At 35.3% G+C, this 19,046-nt stretch overlaps 1 protein-coding gene across 4 annotated transcripts in view; it reads left to right on the top strand.

Moving 5' to 3' along the window:
* Positions 1-1,716: 1,716 nt before the first annotated feature.
* The window catches only part of LOC145731891 (discoidin domain-containing receptor 2-like), a 49,606-nt gene continuing 32,276 nt past the window's right edge, over positions 1,717-19,046 (top strand). For 3 of the 4 annotated variants that reach the window (XR_014178909.1, XR_014178910.1, XM_081983883.1), the window contains exons 1-2: positions 1,717-1,882; positions 16,823-16,857. The gene's annotated coding sequence lies outside the window, so the exon portion shown is untranslated. The remainder of the gene's footprint in view (positions 1,883-16,822; positions 16,858-19,046) is intronic. The other variant, XM_081983884.1, reaches the window with a different exon arrangement.

Genomic DNA, 19,046 nt, shown 5'->3' with positions numbered 1-19,046 from the left:
GAAGCTTTGCGGAATATGCTTGGGACTGTCGGGGAATGCAGTAAGAACATGGGTCTCAACATCAACACTAAGAAGACTAAATTCATGATAATTACTCGAAAGCCACAAGAATTTCAAAACTCAAGCCTAACATACAAGAAGCGAGTAAATAAATTTAAATCCAGGAACGTGGCTGTGTGAAAACTGAGAATCAGACACAGAAACCAGATGCCGGATTGAAAATGCCCACAGTGCGTTCATGAAATTCAAAAAAGTGCTCACCAATACTGATTTCGATCTTGGCTTGAGAATTAGATTTGTCAAATTCTATGCCTGGACAGTGTTGCTTTATGGCATGGATGGACACTGAAAGTGAGCACTATGAACAAGCTGGAAGCATTCGAGATGTGGGTCTATAGGACTGAGGATTCCATGGACTGCAAGAAGAACGAGAAGAACCAACGATGAGGTCTTGAGAATAATCAATAAAGATTTATTATAAGATATAGAAGATTTCAATAGAAACCTATTGAAGTTCCACCGTTCTACTCCTAAAGTAATTAAAGTTGCCTAATATAAAAACTTAATTTTTATAACAAACAGAAATGCGATTAAGTGTTTATTTTTATTTCGTTTGTCATCATTTAAGCGTGTTTGCTTAATTATCTTATGTTTTATTACCCACACCCCAGACAAACCATAATTGAATATTTAATAACTTATAACACTTTCATGAAATAAAAATAAAGAAATTGGAGATAATAAACGAAAGTCGGTAAATAGTATTAGAAATGAGTCGGAAATAAAGAATCGCATTGGTAACTGTGGGGAATTCTGTTTATTTGTCCACTTTTTTGATAAGAGAAGAAGAAGTGTTGATTGTCTACCTAACCTAACTTTGTATGTACTGTTGCTTGAGAGACGACCAAATGTCATTACTGTCACAATTATTCTCATGAAGCTATAAAATACCTTTGGTACTGTCATACTGTTTATACTGATTTTACTGGATTTTCAGAGTGTTGTCACTTTACTTTATGGAGAGGATTTTGACGGTTGTCATATTTAAAAAAGTCACAAACGCACAACCAAATGTTGTTTAGGGGTTTTTACCTTAGAATTGTACCATTTTGACAGACTATGCACACTCTTATGCGAAAATTGTGTTAAGGGAGAACAAAATTAAAATAAACGTAAACATAACCTGTGCTCTTCATATTAACTTAAGTGAGCACTTTAAGAAAACCGTTGACATGTTGTTTACGTAGGACAATTCATTTATATACTTCATTTTGCAACTAAAACAATTAACAACGACACAAAACTTAGGTTTTGTCATTGTCCAGGCTTATTCCATGTTTTTTGGAAGGTTGTCCCACATTATTTTGTACACTCTCCAACAATGACCATAACATTTTAAAAATTAAACATACAAAAAGTAACAGAAATGGAAAATCAATTTTTTCCAAATTTTTCAGCTGTGTTAAAGATGCAATAAGAACGAAGATCGCACCTGTAGGACCTAGGCACACGTCTAGCATAGGGCTGCATGAAAAATTCAGGACATCAACTTACATACGAAATATCCATATCACCCCTGCTGGTAGTGCCTTTATGACTGTAAAACGTTCGAAAGAGCGAGAGAACAAGCTTGGAACTGTCAAAAGACAGACGAAGATGGACCTATAAAGGATCGAGGCAAGTGCGCGATACTGAGGCCCCGACTACTATATTTTGACGGAGTTAGTCGGGACTGGGCTTGCAAACGTGTGGTGCTGGTGTAAACGCGGCCTTAGCGCAAAATTTACGCGATTTTCGGGTAATGCCGAGTGCTGAGTAGTTTTAGTGGCGGGTTTCTGAGAGACGATGGTCGATTAACACACAGCCTGAATTGTTGCTTAAGGTTGGTTCCACAATCCTTCCCTATTAGTAAAGAAAAAATCATTCATTTACTCAGCAAGCGATTGACTATAATCAATGCAATGAAAGAAATCAAGGAAGAAGTAATTTTTTGACCAAACGGTCATTTACAAACAAATCAATCTTCATCAATTCATATAAAATGTTAAGGCAGGTCAATGTTTGATCAATCATCAATTGAACTCAGCGGTCATTTTAATCGCAGTAGTTTGAATATTATATAGATCGATGACCTTCCTGTATAGCACTTTGACTAATACAGAAATCTTCCAGTAAACTGGAACAAATCCATCATCGGCTTAGGTATATCAGCAGAAGATTTACCATCAAAATACTCAGCCCTGTAAAGTCAATTTACAGCTTAGTCTTATCGCATTTAATTGTGTTTACCTTTACTGTCGTAAATTATGATAGTCGATGGGTAACAATGCAAATAAGAGTTTAATGACTGACAACAATAAAATACCTATAGATAATACCAATTTAGATATTTTAGAAGATTCCCAATTTTTAGGTTTTAGTTGTTTGTTTTGGCGCCCAACGTAAGAACTAGTTGTAGTAGTACCTACATTAAATGAGTAATTCCATAACACTCAAAATCAGTTTAATCAAAGCTTCTAACAGCAATAACATTCACGTTGATGAGTACTGAAGTGTCTCGATATTTAGTTGTTTGGGTCATTATTAACTAACGTGGGAACAAAATCAGAAAATTGTTTTGGCGCCCAACGTGAGAATTTACCCTACAAATTTGAAGGCAAATCCCAACTCATGATTACCTACATTGAATGAGTAATTCCATAACAGTATAAAAATCAGTTTAATCAAAGTTTCTAACAGCACATTTCACGTTGATGAGTACTGAAGTGTTTCGATACTTAGTTGTTTGGGTCATTATCACCCAACCTGGGACAAACTTTGGCGCCCAACGTGAGAATTTACTCTACAAATTTGCAGGCAATGATTATTACCTACTTTGAATGAGTAATTCCATAACACTCAAAAAATCAGTTTAATCAAAGTTTCTAACAGCACATAACATTCAAGTTGATGAGTACTGAAGTGTTTCGATACTTAGTTGTTTGGGTCATTATCAACCAACCTGGGAAAAACTTTGGCGCCCAACGTGAGAATTGTCCTTACAAATTTGCAGGGCAATAAGGTACTTGCATTGAAAACTGATATCAAAAACAGTATGTGTCCACATGAAAGACGACTATTTTAGAAACAACTTTTCGGTTAAATTTAACAAAAGGTTTGAGTGGCACGAGACCACAAGACAAAACAACACAAGGTTCCAAAAAATGATAAATAAATCAATAAATCAGTGGCTAAATGAAATCAATATATGTATATAAGAAACGGCTGATTTTTGAACATGCAAGTACTCCCTTGGATAATGGGGACCCCATTGAATAATGATGGTGGGACGATATAGAGCCGGTTTCACTTTAAATTTCAAACAACATTCAACACTCAAAATCAAAGTTTCTAACAGCTAATAATATTCCCGTTGATGGCAGAGGAAGTGTCTTGACATTTCGTTGTACAAATATCTGACCTGGGTCATTAATAACCAATCTGGCAACGAAATCATGAGAATCGTGACGAGTTATGGGAGGAAAAACCGTGAGGGTATTCCATTCGCGGCAAAGGTGAGCCCACCATTTACAAAAGATCGTCGGATTGCTTGATTTTCATGATTTTTTCTCGTGTCACGACGCTAACGAGAATGATATTTGCAATGATTGAACTTGTTGCACTTTGTGTTTAAAACGACCACCGTGAAGATGGTGTTGCCGGCAAGTCTGGTGGTTTTTTAATCCACACAAAGAGTGGTGGATTCTCGGTAACTGATTGGTTATGTCGCACTCGTAGCTTTAATTGAGCGGAAAACATCAACGGCATTACATGAATATTAAAGCGCCTTTTAAGACACAGTATATCCTCTTCGACTTAACTATCGGTAGTTAAGTGACACCGCTCCTGTATAAACTAACCGTTAAATTATGGAACAAAGACCGGTTCAACGAAGCAAGCTAAGAGGTGTTTTATTGACTTTTTTGATCACTTTGACAATATACTGGAAAAATATTATTATACAAAACAGTAATAATAAGTGTTATGAAGACATCATTAAGGATTACAAAATTTTTGACAGCAATTTATAATTTTTAAATGAAGAATTTTGATAACAGAATTTTTAGCATTTTCTATGTTCTTTTTAGTTATTTTGACTAATAAAAGTCACAAGATTGTTTATGTTATTTATTATGTTATTATATTATGTAACTAATATTCTTCTTCTTTCTCCTTCAAATGATGACTTAAACCTTACAATAGGTTATGCAGAAACTGAATTCTTCTCTTCTTCTGTAAAACAAAGAATAATTATTATTAAGAATAACCACTCTTTGTAATAAGACAATTTACTCTAAATTAATATAAATAAATAAATGACTTATAAATGGCTGTATCTACTAAATGAAAAAAATGTCTGACATGTAAGATATAATAATGAAAAATACACATTATATCGTATCTACCACAAATATTTTTGAACGCATTAATCTTTGCTTTTACGTTATTTCTATGTTCAATACGGTTTTGTTATGCTAAGCTTTTCATGATTTTATGTGTCTATGAAATAGATCAGGCATTTAGTTCATTTCTAATGTTTTTCTTCTAATAGCATTTCTTCTTTCAAATGGCTCTATAGACAAAAAAAGCAAGAGATGTTAAGTAAGGTCATCGTGGTGGCTATTTGATAAGTCTACACTCTATGGCACTCTTGGTAATGTGATGGACAATTTTTTTTTTAAAGAGCAATAATTATTAAAGTAATTCAAACTAAATGATCTACTCATTATGATATTAACAATTTCAAATGCTTCATTTAAAAAAAAAACTATTAACAAAATGTGTAACACACTTTACATACATGATTCTTAATTGTGTTAAACTAAACAATAATCAGTTGCATCGCATGAACATGAATTCTAATACACCCTTTTAAGGCACAGTATATCCATTCCGTCTTAACTATCGGCAGTTAAGTGGCACCGCTCCTGTATAAACTAGCCGTTAAATCATGGAACAAAGGCCGATTCAACGTGCGCAAGTTAAGGTATTTTATCGACTTTTCCATCCACCCCCACCTCCACCCGAAAAGTTATTTGAATAATATTTTTATAAAAAATAGCTTCAGGTCACGCAATAACGCGATAAAATTAACCAGAGTGGAGTTATTGTTTAGTTTCGTATTATATTTTAATGCATTCGATAATAAACACGCGAATCTGGTGGACTGGAAAAACTGTACCGTAATGGATTGTTTTCTGTTATCCAGTCACACAATTCACTTCAGATTAAACAACCATTAACCTTTTAACTGAAGGAGTTTCTAAGAATCATCTAGTTCAGGGTTCAAACCATCAAACAAAAACACTTTCACTTGTAAGCTGGAAAATAGTCTAATAATGCAGCAAACTAAATTTAAGTCTTAACTTACGTTAAGACATGTTAAGAAGAACTTAAAAGGGTTTAAGAATGACGCCTTAAAGTTAAGAAACTTATTTTGCAAGTGCAAGACAAATTTGTTCCTTAATTCAAAAGCATAGTTTTTCCTTTATGGTTGTTGCAAGTAAGCTTAAGTAACTGAAGTTATAAGAATATCGACTTTCGACACATTCCTATCGCCTACTTTTCTTTGAAAAGTAAAGTGGTGAGCGACCAAAACACTCGAAACCGTCTCTCTTGAGACTGTGATGTCTCACTCAAGCTGTCGAAAGGCTTTTCAGGGAAAATGTTTTAATGAGGGAAGTCTTTGTGCTTTTTTTTTCATTCAGGATTATAGTCGAATTTACTGCTTCTTAATTTCATACAGTGAAACAAAGTCAGGGATGTATTCCAGCTGTTATATCTAAGAAGTTAGTTTAGGTTAAACTACTAAAAAATACTTGATGCTTAATGATTATTTCTACAGCTCGAATTTCAATCATCATCTTCTGATCATGAAGGAAGAGAATGTTTGTATTCATAATAGATTGGCAAATCTTTAGAACTACCAATCTCTCTTTCTCCCTTTGTTTAGATCAACAAATTATAATAAAACTTCTCCTGGATGTCAAAAAGGATCACCTTCTTAACAAGTGCTAAGTCTCAGTTTATGGTAAGCTATTTATCACTGATACAAGCAAAAATCCCTGAAAATGGTGCACTATCATGGGACTGACTATAAATCCAACCAAAACCACTGTTGTACCATTCGCAAGAAGAAGGACGCTGGCAAGTCTGTAAACGATTCAGATATCTGAAGAAGAAGAAGATGTCTTTGGAACTGGCACATTCAGTAAAGCTACAAGGGCCTTAATGGTGTGTAGAAGCCTGGAAGGGAAGACCTGGTGTTGCAACCTAAGCATTCTGAGATGAATGAATACCACCATAACTTACACCCTTAGCCGCTGAGGCAGCCTTGTTTAGAATGGCTAAGAACAGAGTTGGATGAGGGATGCTGGTAAGTAGGAGAGCTTGAACATCTCTTTTTGATAAACAAATGTTGTTTATCAAAAAACATTCCACATTTGACGTATTTGAAAGATGAAACTATCAAGAAATTTAACTTTGGAACTACATTTTTCACCAAGTTAAGCAACAGGAGAGAGTGGACTAATGAATCTGTTTCAGCTATCAAATTTCGTATAGTTCGTACTGTAGGTTAGAGTTTGTCAAAAATGGCAACTGAACTAATTGGTGTCTAGAAAATCAAACTTTTTTTGAATCAAATATAAATGTCAAGGGATATAATGACCAACATGAGGCAATGACAGAAGAAGATGAAACAAAGTGATGAGCTTCTCAACCATTATCAGTTCTCAAAACGTATCGAATTGATAGGCAGAAAGTAATTATAGTAAAATATTTTGAAAACACTTACCAGAAGCAGAAGCAAAATATTTCAATTTCAAACATAAACCCTTCTGGTAATATCCTTGAACTTTGCTCTCTATCGATTTACCTTGCCATTTTCCAACTAAAGAATGCTTGGTAATACAAATAGCAAACAAACAGCCATTGTGCTTAGTCCAACTAAACTACGAGTGAAATCTGCATTCCAAATGTTAGTGCTGTTTAGATCAGGGCTCAATTTCACTTGAATTTTAGTTCAATCTACGATTAGAGAGCCAAACTACTATAAATTGGTGTTTTTTTTGGTTTGAAACGAGGCTCATAAAAACCAATTCAGCTGGAGGAACGATCGGGAACCGAGTAATTTATATCAGTTAGTTGGGCGGCTAGGTCCTCTCGAAGTGAAATAATAGGGTAAAAGTCCCTCAGGCCAACGATAAATCGATCGAGGTCCGCAGATTAGGCGGGTAATCTAGCTACCTATGCCGCGAACCCGCAGCAAACTGTTTTTTTTGTCCCATTTTCCTTGGATTTACGTTGTTCTCGGTTTGCGTTCCGAGTTTTAAACGAAACAGGGGTGAATTAAATTATACAGGGTGTCCGGAAAATACGTGTACAACGTTTGACGACAGACTCCTGACGTCAAAATATGTCGATCTAAGCCGACTTAGTTATATCCAAAATTGTCTCGTTTAGCCGGTAGAGGGCGTCAAAAATTTGTAAAAATATTGGTTTTTTACTAAATTACGTGAAAACCTGCTAATGGATTTTAATGAATTTTAGTATGTAAAATACTTCCGGTCACTCGACAAAAATATCTGGGTTGTCATAACGCCGTTCATATAAAAAATTAGGAGAAATGTTGACGTATTATATCACCTTTATAACACGTCCACTTATTTACAGCCGGTGACTATACTACTAGAAAACGTCATTTTATAGTATTAGTCTACATACTAAAATTCATTAAAATCGATTAGCAGGTTTTCACGTAATTTAGTAAAAAACCAATATTTTTACAAATTTTTGACGCCCTCTACCGGCTAAACGAGACAATTTTGGATATAACTAAGTCGGCTTAGATCGACATATTTTGACGTCAGGAGTCTGTCGTCAAACGTTGTACACGTATTTTCCGGACACCCTGTATATACCGGCGGAGATCTCTATTTTAGACGGTCCAACTGTTGCTCACGAAACAAATTTGCATAATGGCTTCAGCTACTCACTGTAGCCGCGCTTCTTCGGATAGTGCACCGTAATTTATGGTGGCAATTCCATCTTTTAAGGGTTAAATATGACCTGGCCCCGATCATCCCTCAGTCCATAAAACGCGCTCTCACTCTAAAACCGGATTCGATCGTCCCGGTTATTTATTATTCGCCAGCAAATTAGACTTCAGGTTGCTGCTACGATACAATTTTTATATCGGGATGAATAAGTAAAATGGTTTCACCCTACTCATATTGGTAAGTTATGGTTGAGCTGTTATAACGAAGGATTTTGTAGTAAATTACAGGATGAATTTGCCAGACCAATGCACGGGTTACAGTTCTTTAAATATTCAAACGACTGTACTAGCTTTCCGCATAAATTTTCGATAGTTATTAAATAAAAAGAAAAGACTTCTTGATCAAAAAAGTAATTTCATTAGTATCGTAATCAAGCTTAAACGCAAATTTTAGGTAAGCGGATGATACAATGTTCATTGTGTATATCCAACATCTCGGCCGTACTGTTGAAGCACGCTTCGAAATCATCATCATTGCGGTTGTTTTTTTTTCCAAGATTCTTTATAGTGAGATCAACAAGCTGGTCATCTAATAAGTTCTTGAAAGGAATGTCATTTCTTGAAACTACGTGAAATTTCCTTTAAAATGAGATGCAAGTCAATGTTTTGACAGAAAATTAAAAATGGCGGCCTGCGACGCGATTTTGTCTGTCATTTTTTGATTCCTTCAAAATGAGGTGCAAGTCAATATTTTGACAGAAAATTCAAAATGGCGGCCTGGGACGATATTTTTTGATATCTCAAAAACTAACAGAGTTGGATTTAAAATTTAACATTTTGTGTTAATTGTGTAAAATTTCGTTGCCAGGAACTCGGCCGGATTAAGAGATACATGAAATCTGACTAAAAAATATTTACAATATAATATGTGATATTATGGTAAAGGAAATTTGACGCCCTCTAGCGGCCAAACGGTGTTATCAATCAACTCATGTGGGGATATTTTTAGAAAGCTTGAAATCTGCTCTATCTTTTGTTTTCTATGACATTTTGACGTATCTTGTCAAGTAAGGGAGTAATTTAGGGTATAATCAAGGTCGCACTGCTCCAATTAACAAAGATACAAATCTTCAAAGGTTAGTTTTGTCTAGTAAAAATGTTTTACCTTGTATCTTCGCTGACTTGTACCACAAAAATTTGTGTTTTTTTATTTCCTCTTTCTTCTTGAACTACACTAATAATTTGCTTCTTTCACTATCTGCATTTGTAACTTCAAGCTTCAAGGGATGGGAAAGATTGGCCCAACTTTGTCCTACGAATAGAGAGTCAGTTTTCTTACAAGTTCAACACATTTACAAATTTCCTCTTTGAGGGGCTTTTTTTGTATTTTTTGTAAGTTTTTTGTTGGTTTTCAAGTTTCTCTTGATGTGCGGCCTCCTTTTTTCTGACTTTCAGTGAAACTGAACAAATGGAAAACTAGTCTACGTAGTAAAGACCACCTATTATCCGTAAAAATCTGAGGACGACAATGCAAACCACCAACAGAAAAGAGAGAAATACAGAAATGGAAAAACTCTCGTTAACAATGGAATCCGGATAGTCGTTCGTGCATCTAACCGGAATTCATAAAAATGGAGTTATCCCAGTCGAACATCGGGTTACGACAGGGATAATCCCGGTAAGGGTGGATTCTTTTTAAATTTTGGCAATTAGCCACTGAATTTAAACGGCTTACGAAGATTATCCAGGTAAAGCCTCATCACCTTGACGCTTAAATAGTGCGTCGTGGGCTTTATTGATATTTTTTCCTTTTGTGACACAACCCTTAATTTTAGAAGGGAGCGTCGCCCACGGTCCCCGTTTTTCCATGGAAACGAGGCCCAGTTCTTATTATTATATTTTCTTTCCATTTCCTTCGCTAATTAAGTTTTTCAATTTGTCTGCTTCGCGAGCAAAGAAGCCTCTTTCAATTTATTAATAAGGACTCCGTCATTGTTTTAGTTGTTATTTAAACCGTACCTGTGCGGTTGACGAATCAAACCCGTCGGCGGCACAAAAAGCCTTTTCACCGCCTCACAGCTCGGCTACTTTAAATATTATGACAAATAATGCGGCTTTCTTTAGAAAACCACGGCCAGACCTGGGGCGGAGGGGAGCAGAGGGTGAAGGAAAGTTTCAATCTTTTGAGCTTAATGGCCCGCACCGCCCTTATACAAACAAAAGCCGCCTTCGGCTTTTCTTTTTTTTTAGTTTTCCCTTTTGAAAAAAGTTAATAAAAGCCCAGGTGCGCTTTTCAGTAACCGGAGCTATGTAATACGCGTTGTCACTCTTATTGCTGATTCATAGTTTTGACGAAGATAAATTGGTTTTTACGAACGAGTGGGTACAAATTACTTATTTGCTTTGCTTATACCATTTTTACTTTAATGTAAATGTAATTACTGAGCGTTTTGCACCTTGTGACCCAGATCGTTGGTAAATCACGCACAAAAGCTCATAGAAAGAATGAATTTCAGTGACGGAACTACTGTTCGCCACCTTAACTAGAACATTGAAAACAGGTCGTCTTTTTGCTAACTTGAAAAACTTTGAATTTAGCACACTGTAACTGCTATACAGAGTGGAAAAGAAAAGCGCGTAAATAAGTTAAATTTTCAAGTAGTCTCCAATTAACCAATATTTTTTGTCCTAAAAATTTACTGAAGAAATCACAGATACATGAATAAGGTCTTATTGGAGTTAAAATGTTATCAAGAAGATTGAATACGACTTTGATGCCTTGTCAGATCTAAAAGCTCTTTTGATACTTAAATAAGACCTTAAAAGACCTAATATCACCCATAAAATAGAAATCCTTTAAGAACTAAGAGGACTAAGTAAGTAGAAGACTCTTTTAAACACCTATGGTCTGTTATGGTCAGAAACAAAAAGTGGTTTCCAGCTCAGAAACAGTAAAAGTCAAGTTTCATTGGTTGAATGCTCACGTGACTACGACGTTTTTTGACTTGTGGCCAATGGAATGTACGTACCTATTTCTCTGATTACTAGTTGGAGATTGTTTCGGCGAACAGACCTAAGACTCCCATTAGTACAAGAAACTACTTAGTTAGTACTTAGAAACTGTCTTGCATAGTTAGAAGCTTTCTGGCAATGCCAGAAACTAACTGGTATTGTTAGAAACTATAAATTTCTAACACTGAAAGATAGTTTCTGGCAATTGTCAGATAGTTTCTAATATTACCAGTTAGTTTCCGACATTGCCAAAAAGTTTCTGACTATGCCAGATAGTTTCTAACAATGACAGTTATTTTCTGGCAATTCTCAGATAATTTCTAACAATGCCAGTTAGTTTGTGGCATTGCCAGAAAGTTTCTAACCATGCCAGATAGTTTTTAACATTGACAGACAGTATCTGATAATTGCCAGAAACTATCTGTCAATGTTAGAAATAAGGCATCGAAACATATTTTAGGTTAGGTTATAATGAAGCAGTGACTGAAATACTTGATTGCTTTAGACACCTGAATAAGAGTCTAGAAGCACAAACTCAAAAATAGTATACAAACCCTTAAAAATGTGAACTTTAAAGGAGATTCTGTTGAGACACCAGGAGACATTGAGAACTAAAATATCTTTCTGTACTTTAAATAATTTAGATATCCAAAATACAGTGATGATAACCTAGAAACTTTGTGAAACGTGCAAGTTCTGTGAACTAGGCTATGAGACAGTTTAAAATTTCCTTTCAAGAAATTAAGGAAAATATTAACACGAAGAAAGCACCCAATATTTTGACCGAGTTACCGATGAAATCTTAAAACATCGTTTCAGTTAAAATGTAGCTGAAGTAATTATGATTCTCAACGACGGAAATCCTCCGACAGTATCCTCGTACAGACCCAATTCCTTACTACCAGCAATCTCAAAACTATTCGAAAAATACTATTCAAATGAATAAAACCTATAATTGAAAGGAATAACCTAACCTAACCTAACCACTGATCAAGTTCATAGAATCACTGATGTTATAGAAAGGTCGTTAAAAAAAGTTTGCTTTACCGTCTTGTTTGATGTGAGGCAAGCTTTCGATTGAGTATAGCATGAAGGACTTAATTACCAACTAGTTAACTGATAGAGCAATAAAACAAGAAGATTTCCACTCTAATGTAAAAGAGATTTAAGGAGGAGTACCACAGGGAACTGGTTTTGGGACCAGTTGTGATTTGCCTTAATTGGAACATATGATACCATAGCAACCTTTGCTGACGATACAGCTTTTATGGCTGACGGCAAGAAACACGAAGATGCATGTCCATCTCTTTTGTTTGGGTTTTTAAGATACGTTCATCATGACATAGTGTCGACACTTTTCCTGATATATCCACCATGTACTACCCAAAACAGATGTGTTCTTTGTTAGCCCCTGGCAGGTGCTATAAGGTGTTGCGAAAGTGTTACCGAGGCAATTTATGCACGCATTGTTCGCGTAATGCCCACGGGGCCGCTTTTTCCGCACCAACCACGTCTGTTTAACTTGCCGAGGCCGGAAACGCGGGCCCAGAAACCACGCTCGGAACAAGGAAAAGGATTACAAACGGCAAACAACATAAACAGAACTACTAAACTTCTAAAACGTGTATATATATATTCTCTTCGCAAGTTGCTGGAAACAAATTAGGGGTGCATTGAAACGGGGTCTTTTGTTATCCTGAAGAAAGAGAAGTTCCGGAATAATGAACGACTCGTATATGTGTAAATAAGTAATGTGTACTGATTCTGTTTGCCTGGTGAAGTTGTGAGAGAGGATGTTAAGAAGTTTACTAAATGTAACTGAAAGTTTTGAAGGCGGAAACTGACAGAGTACTAATCCGCACTTGTTGTAAATAATTTCAGAAAATCGGAGCAGAAAATTGCATTTTCATCTCAGGGGCAACAATTCCACAAGGGGGACCGTAAAACGCAGCCAAGTTCGCGACTCTAGACATCTTAATCGCGTTTTTCCCTAATAAGGAAACGGCCCTAGCGATTCGCTTCGTATATTAGCTACATAAAAGGACCGTAAAGCAAATAGCGGGTCCTTAAGAACAAATGTCGCCAACTGCCTCGAAAACGGCTTTTGTCAGAGACACCGTCTCCATTATTCCCGAAGCGAGTCGAAGGGTTTATCTAAACTTTTCAAATAAAAATTTTACGTCTTATCCCTACTCAATCCCCCATGGCAGATTAAAGAACTGAAATCCTCGCAAACAAAGCTTTTAAAGGAACTCATTATTGTCATGATCAATTAATGATTTGATCAAAAAATGTTTTTTGGCAACTGAAACCGAAATTAGCATCATCAACAACAATAAAAGGATTTCATAGTGGACGTGAGGGACTCGAAAACGCCAAACCCTCATCGTCGGAACGTTATTATTTCTGGAGCAGCTGCACGTCAAATCCGATTTACCTTGACACTGACTGCATACCAAAATGGTTTTGTTGCCTCTGTGTGTTACCCCGCCGCTTATATTATAACCCTTCCAGGCCCTTATGACATTAAGTTTATACCGTCAACGTATAATGTATGCGGGATCTGTATTTTGCCTCGCCAATTTTGGATAATCATAATTCAGATCGTGTCAGACTCGAGTAAATCGAATTCGATGGCTGCCAACACTGATGTTGAATTATATGCTGACAGAAGAAAAATGCACTTTTAAGATTGCTCACAAGGGAAAAAAGAACGTACATTAATAATTTTAGTTTTACATTAGGAACTTCTGAAATGGAGAACAACAGACTAGATATTGCTCAATATTAATATGTATTTATAGTTTTGTATATATAAATATATAGCTCCATAGTGTTGTAGAGAGCGGATATCAACTTATTTGCATAATTTTGATCCTATTAGTCTTTTTGACAAGAGACAAACAAAGGTTTGGCAACACAGTATACACAAAAAAAAGTATACATTTGATATGTAAAACCTTAGTGAAAATGGAAATTCGTAAACGTTTTTAAGGAAGCCAACTCTATTTAAATATACGTCAACCGGCAAAGGGACTAAAATTGTGCCACACATCAATAGTCGATACACGATATAAATATATGGGGGAATAAAAAAGGGAGCCGGAAAGATATTCCAATTTTACGGCCTTAAAGAAGCCATAGAGAAAGAGGTAATGTAGCAATATCTTGAAGCATTCAAATAGGTTTAAGAAGAAAAAACTGTTTTTAATGAAACTTATGAAAAAAATTGGAGAAATGTTCCATAGACCTGAAATAAGAACATATCTGTTAAGTAGTAGTTTGCAATGCGAAACAAATAAAAGAGAAAGTGTTGGTCAAGATTTTATGTTGTTTGCTAATACGACTGACAATCGGCAAAGACCATATCGGTAAATGAAATTATCATGCAAAAAGGATAGGAACAACCAATCACTTTTTGGTAGTGGAAAATATAAAACTGAATGGAGATTTTCAGTTGAAGAGTAGCAGGTGATGATAGAGAGACAAACCAGATATTCATTATAGCAAAACAGGATAGCTTGAGTTACATGCTCCTCTTTAGAAGAGAAGAAATCTAAATGACAAATAATACGTCTTTTTGGCCTTGGCATTCTATAGTAGAAAAAAATTAGAAATAAAAAGCACGGCGTGAAGAAGCTGTGGGACAACAATGGAAAAAAAAAAGGAAAATCTGAAAATACAAATTTTCAGAAGATTACAAACAATTCAAAGAAAAAGGAGAGAAGCCAGATGGGAAGTCGAAAAGAGAATTAATAATAATGCGAAATGAAGAGAGTAGCAAAGTTGGTATTTTTTAAGATGTGGAAAGAGGAAGTTGTTGTTGGTATTCCTTAGAATTGTTATCTTGAACTTCTATTACAAAAAGAACTAGGACGGAAAAACAGAGACGCCTGCACATGTATGATTAAAGAAGACACTGAATTGAAGAAAAGCCTCTAAAAAAATACAAACTCTATGGAAGCTGTCTTATAGAGAATGTGAGGAGATCTCCTTTTCAAGATATTTAGGTTTTTTGTTTAACAAACTACTATTTGTATAACCTCGTTTTCAACAAGTTTAGGTCAACATGCATTCTGGACAAAAGCTGGCAAATATAGAGACAGTGGTTTATTCGACGTTCTGTTACATAGTTAATTTTTCTGCTATGCCATTTATATCAGGATCGAGATTCTTCCACTTCTTGGGAGGCCGTCCTGGTGGTCTTCCGGATGCTGGTTTTCCATTTCTGGCGATTTTTGCAAGTCTGTTGTTCTCCATCCTGGAAATGTGCTTGTTCCAGAAACGTCTCACTTCAATTTAACCACGTCCTCTGTCTTTCTTTCTTCCCTAAGTTCGTTACTCCCTCTTTGATCCCTGTGATCATTTTTAGTATTCTGATGATTATGATCTTATTTTGTCTTAAGCATAGGAAGTCTAAAGCAAGACTGTTATTTTAATAATTGGCTTAACTTTTATATTAACTAAAACGTGTCCAAGCTTACTATATTTTCTAGTAATTCTATCAAGAATGAGTAATAAATAATATCAATTATGTAACCAGTCGACTTTAGAATATCAATCCACTTTAATTGAAAACGCCTTAACTAAAGTAAGATTGATTTACACAACTATTAAATAATTTATTACAAAACCACGTCTCTGCATAGTGCATAGGTGTATTACTGCTAGCTTTTCAGGTCTATTACTTCCGGTAATACTGGACCGTATTGTCTTTAATTTGTGTCTTTATTTTGCATCTTGTCATTTTTTCAGCAAGATTTTACAGCTACGGCATCGGCAATGCAAGACAGAATTAAAAAACTAGTTGCGGTAGAAAAGAATTAAGGCATTTCTGACCATGCCATCATCATCAGAGTAGAGCCATTTGTGTGTGTGTGCCATTGTATGTAGAACACGTGAAAAAGAATGGCTGAAGATATGAGAGATATGGATAAGAAAACGATTTTTGCAGTATAGGAGTTGTATATGGCGAGTATACCAATAGTATAAAGGTAAAAGACATCCATGGGCAGAGGGAACAAAGTATCTGTTGGCTCCTTTGTTGCTACAAGAGTGAGTAATGACACAATTCCATGGTAAAGATAGAGAAGAAAGAAAGAAAGTTCAAGTTTATTTTTGCGTAACCAAAAGTAAAAGTTTAGAAAAAGTGTATCACTAAATTGCTACTAAAATGTAGGTAAAAGTGTTTTGCCTTAACGGACAGTGGTTATATCAAAGGTTATATAAAACCTCAAAAATGAGACATTTTCAACCAGTATTTAAAATCATTGATTGAGAAATCACGTGAACTGAATAATTAATCGACTCTAGTTTAGTGTTATTGATTCAAACTAGATTGGTATGTTAATCATTATGTTGTCTAAACAAAGAAGCGTTTAGGCAACCCTTCAATTCCTTGTTGTCCACCAAATTTAATGTTAAATCTTGTCTAGTTGTCAAACCGTTCTCTTATATGAAAATCCACAAATCTGCAAGCGTCCCTTATTTTATCAGAACCCAATTGTTTTGTCTGGTCTTGTTTTCGAATTGGACAACTTAAACAATGATTCGCTGTCGTCGGACATTGTGAATTCGCCTTTAAGTTGCCAATCACGAATGTTGTTAACGTCCCGCATGGGGACTCGAATCTTTTCGGGGTACTATTGTTCTTTAGGCCACATTTACATATCCCCCCGATCCGGAATCTCGTTTGCTGATATTCCAAGCGAAATGAATAATTACATTTTGGCAAGATTTTACGGTGCAATAATTTTTCTTTTTACGTTTCAGGTTCGGGCTATGTGAGCTCTTCGATTATTTGAATGGTAAGTTTACTTGATTAATGTCTCTATTATTGGTTTTGGAATCTACCTATTAAAGATTTACGGTTTTGTTTGCGCCAGTTCGTGCACGCCTCTGTGCCCATACTCTAATTCGAACAAGCTACCGTTTTGCAGTAAGTGCCAATTATCCCATTTAGACCGATTACATTACCGTCTTTGTTTTTACCTCTTCTCAATTATCTAATGCAGTTTTCGAAATGGGCAGCGCCAGTCTCGTTCCTTTTGCGATTCCAATTAGCGCGTCCCGCGTTCGTTATGACGAGAACGTTCGTTAGCACAACGCCGCTTTGTTGACTTATTTCTTTTCCCCAGAAAAACCGACCCGCTAATTAAACTACTTATGCTTTCAGCTACATAAAACCGTAGAATTTTCAAATTAGTACAAAATATAATTATTGCATAATGGACATGGTTAGACTTTCATTAGTGGTGGTAACAACACTTGTGTACAATGTTAAAAGGTTTGCTTTTTCAGTTTCATTGACTTTACAAGAAGCTGTATCTGAAAATAGAAATTTCACTCACGCAAAAAGACGAACGAAAAAAGCAGTTGATCGAAAGACATGGCTTGATTAACCTTTCCAAACTACAAATTTCTTCAGGTAAGAATTCACATAAGAACAGAAAAAAATAACTCCTCAGAACCAGGAAAGATGGAACAATTGAAAAAAAATGGAGCAAAACCTAATAACATATTGGGATACCTCAAGACTGACCTTCTGACTGAGAATTTTTTGATTTATCCTTCAAAGCTGTACTTTCTTCAACGTTCAAAATGCTAATCAACGTGGACAAAACCTAAATACAACTTATCTTCTTGTAGAATATGTCTTTTTTGTATTTAAGCAAGACAAATCAATGGGCCAAAAATTCAGTTTTGCAACTTTTCTCTTCAGAAAAACAGGAAGAAATTCAGACTCTGTGGTGATCTCCAATTCACTGCACTTACATTCTGTAAACTGCTTCCTCATATAGTTTGAGAACAGCAGGTTTACATTAAAAGTATTCTTAAAGTACAGATAAAGGAAGATCTTCTTGTCCATCAAACAACCACAATTTTAACTTAAATTCTGTTAACCAGTTGATATCAGTTTTTCAAAGCAAGAAAGCAGCTACGTAAAAACCCTCACGATCACCAACTGTGTACCCTTGGTATTATTGTTTGAGATTCTAATACATACGAAAAAGGCTTCTCTTCCTTATCGTCTAACAAAATAACTCATATGATTATGGCATATTTCCACAATTCCCAGTATGTTTTACCTAACAATATTGAACATAGAAATCTATTTTTGAAACAACCATTGTTCCAACTTGCCCCCTCAATAACGGATCTTGCTTTTGACAGTTTATAATTAAAATTGGTTTGGATTGGATCCAAATATCCATTATATTTATAAGAGACTATTAGGGAGTGTACACATGAATTAACTTTATCGGCAATGAGATAGGTATTATATGGATTTTCTCAGTTTGGTTTCCACATAACGAAAGATAAACATGCTCTAAATATTTATATAAGCATGATGTGCAAAGTTTATTAAATAAGTTATTTATTAATATTAAATAATCAGAAATCTGGATATTTTAATCAATTACAGAAAAGATGGGTTATGCAAGAAATTTGCTTGCTTAAATATTCACTTTCAATCTTTTGGAATGGCCATACTAACTTTGAATTTCAAAAAGAAAAGCATAGGCCAACCAATTCTACAGGAATCAACCATAACATTGTTACTAACAACATCAACTTGCTCATATATTAATAAAGATGAAATGAAGTGTCAGGAATGAATAGTTCATTCAACAATAGAATTTTTTTCATCAAATCAACCAAATGTTGCATAATCTGCGTAGTTACTGTTTATGAACGTATATTGACATTCAGTAAAAAAATGCAATCATTGTTATCTACAAAAATTTTAATCAATGAGTCGCATTTCGACATAGTAGTAAGTAAAACAATAGCATTACTGAGGCCAGTAATAAAAAATACAATACTTGTATGACGTGAACCATTCCAACTTCCAACACTATGTGTCACTTAGAGTTGCTTTAGCAGGTTTTTACTTGGTAGTTTAGCTTAGGATAAGCTTAAGAAGTAGTGCTTTCTGTATACCTTATTGTGAATCACACAAATGTGGTAAGTTTCTAGCATCTTATGATTGAGA

This window comes from Ips typographus, linkage group LG7 (genome assembly GCF_016097725.1).
Source record: "Ips typographus isolate SLU linkage group LG7, UJ_Ityp_2.0, whole genome shotgun sequence".
Classification (NCBI taxonomy): Eukaryota; Metazoa; Arthropoda; class Insecta; order Coleoptera; family Curculionidae; genus Ips; species Ips typographus.
Note: the sequence above shows the minus strand (reverse complement) of the source record. Positions and strands in the feature narration are given on the sequence as shown.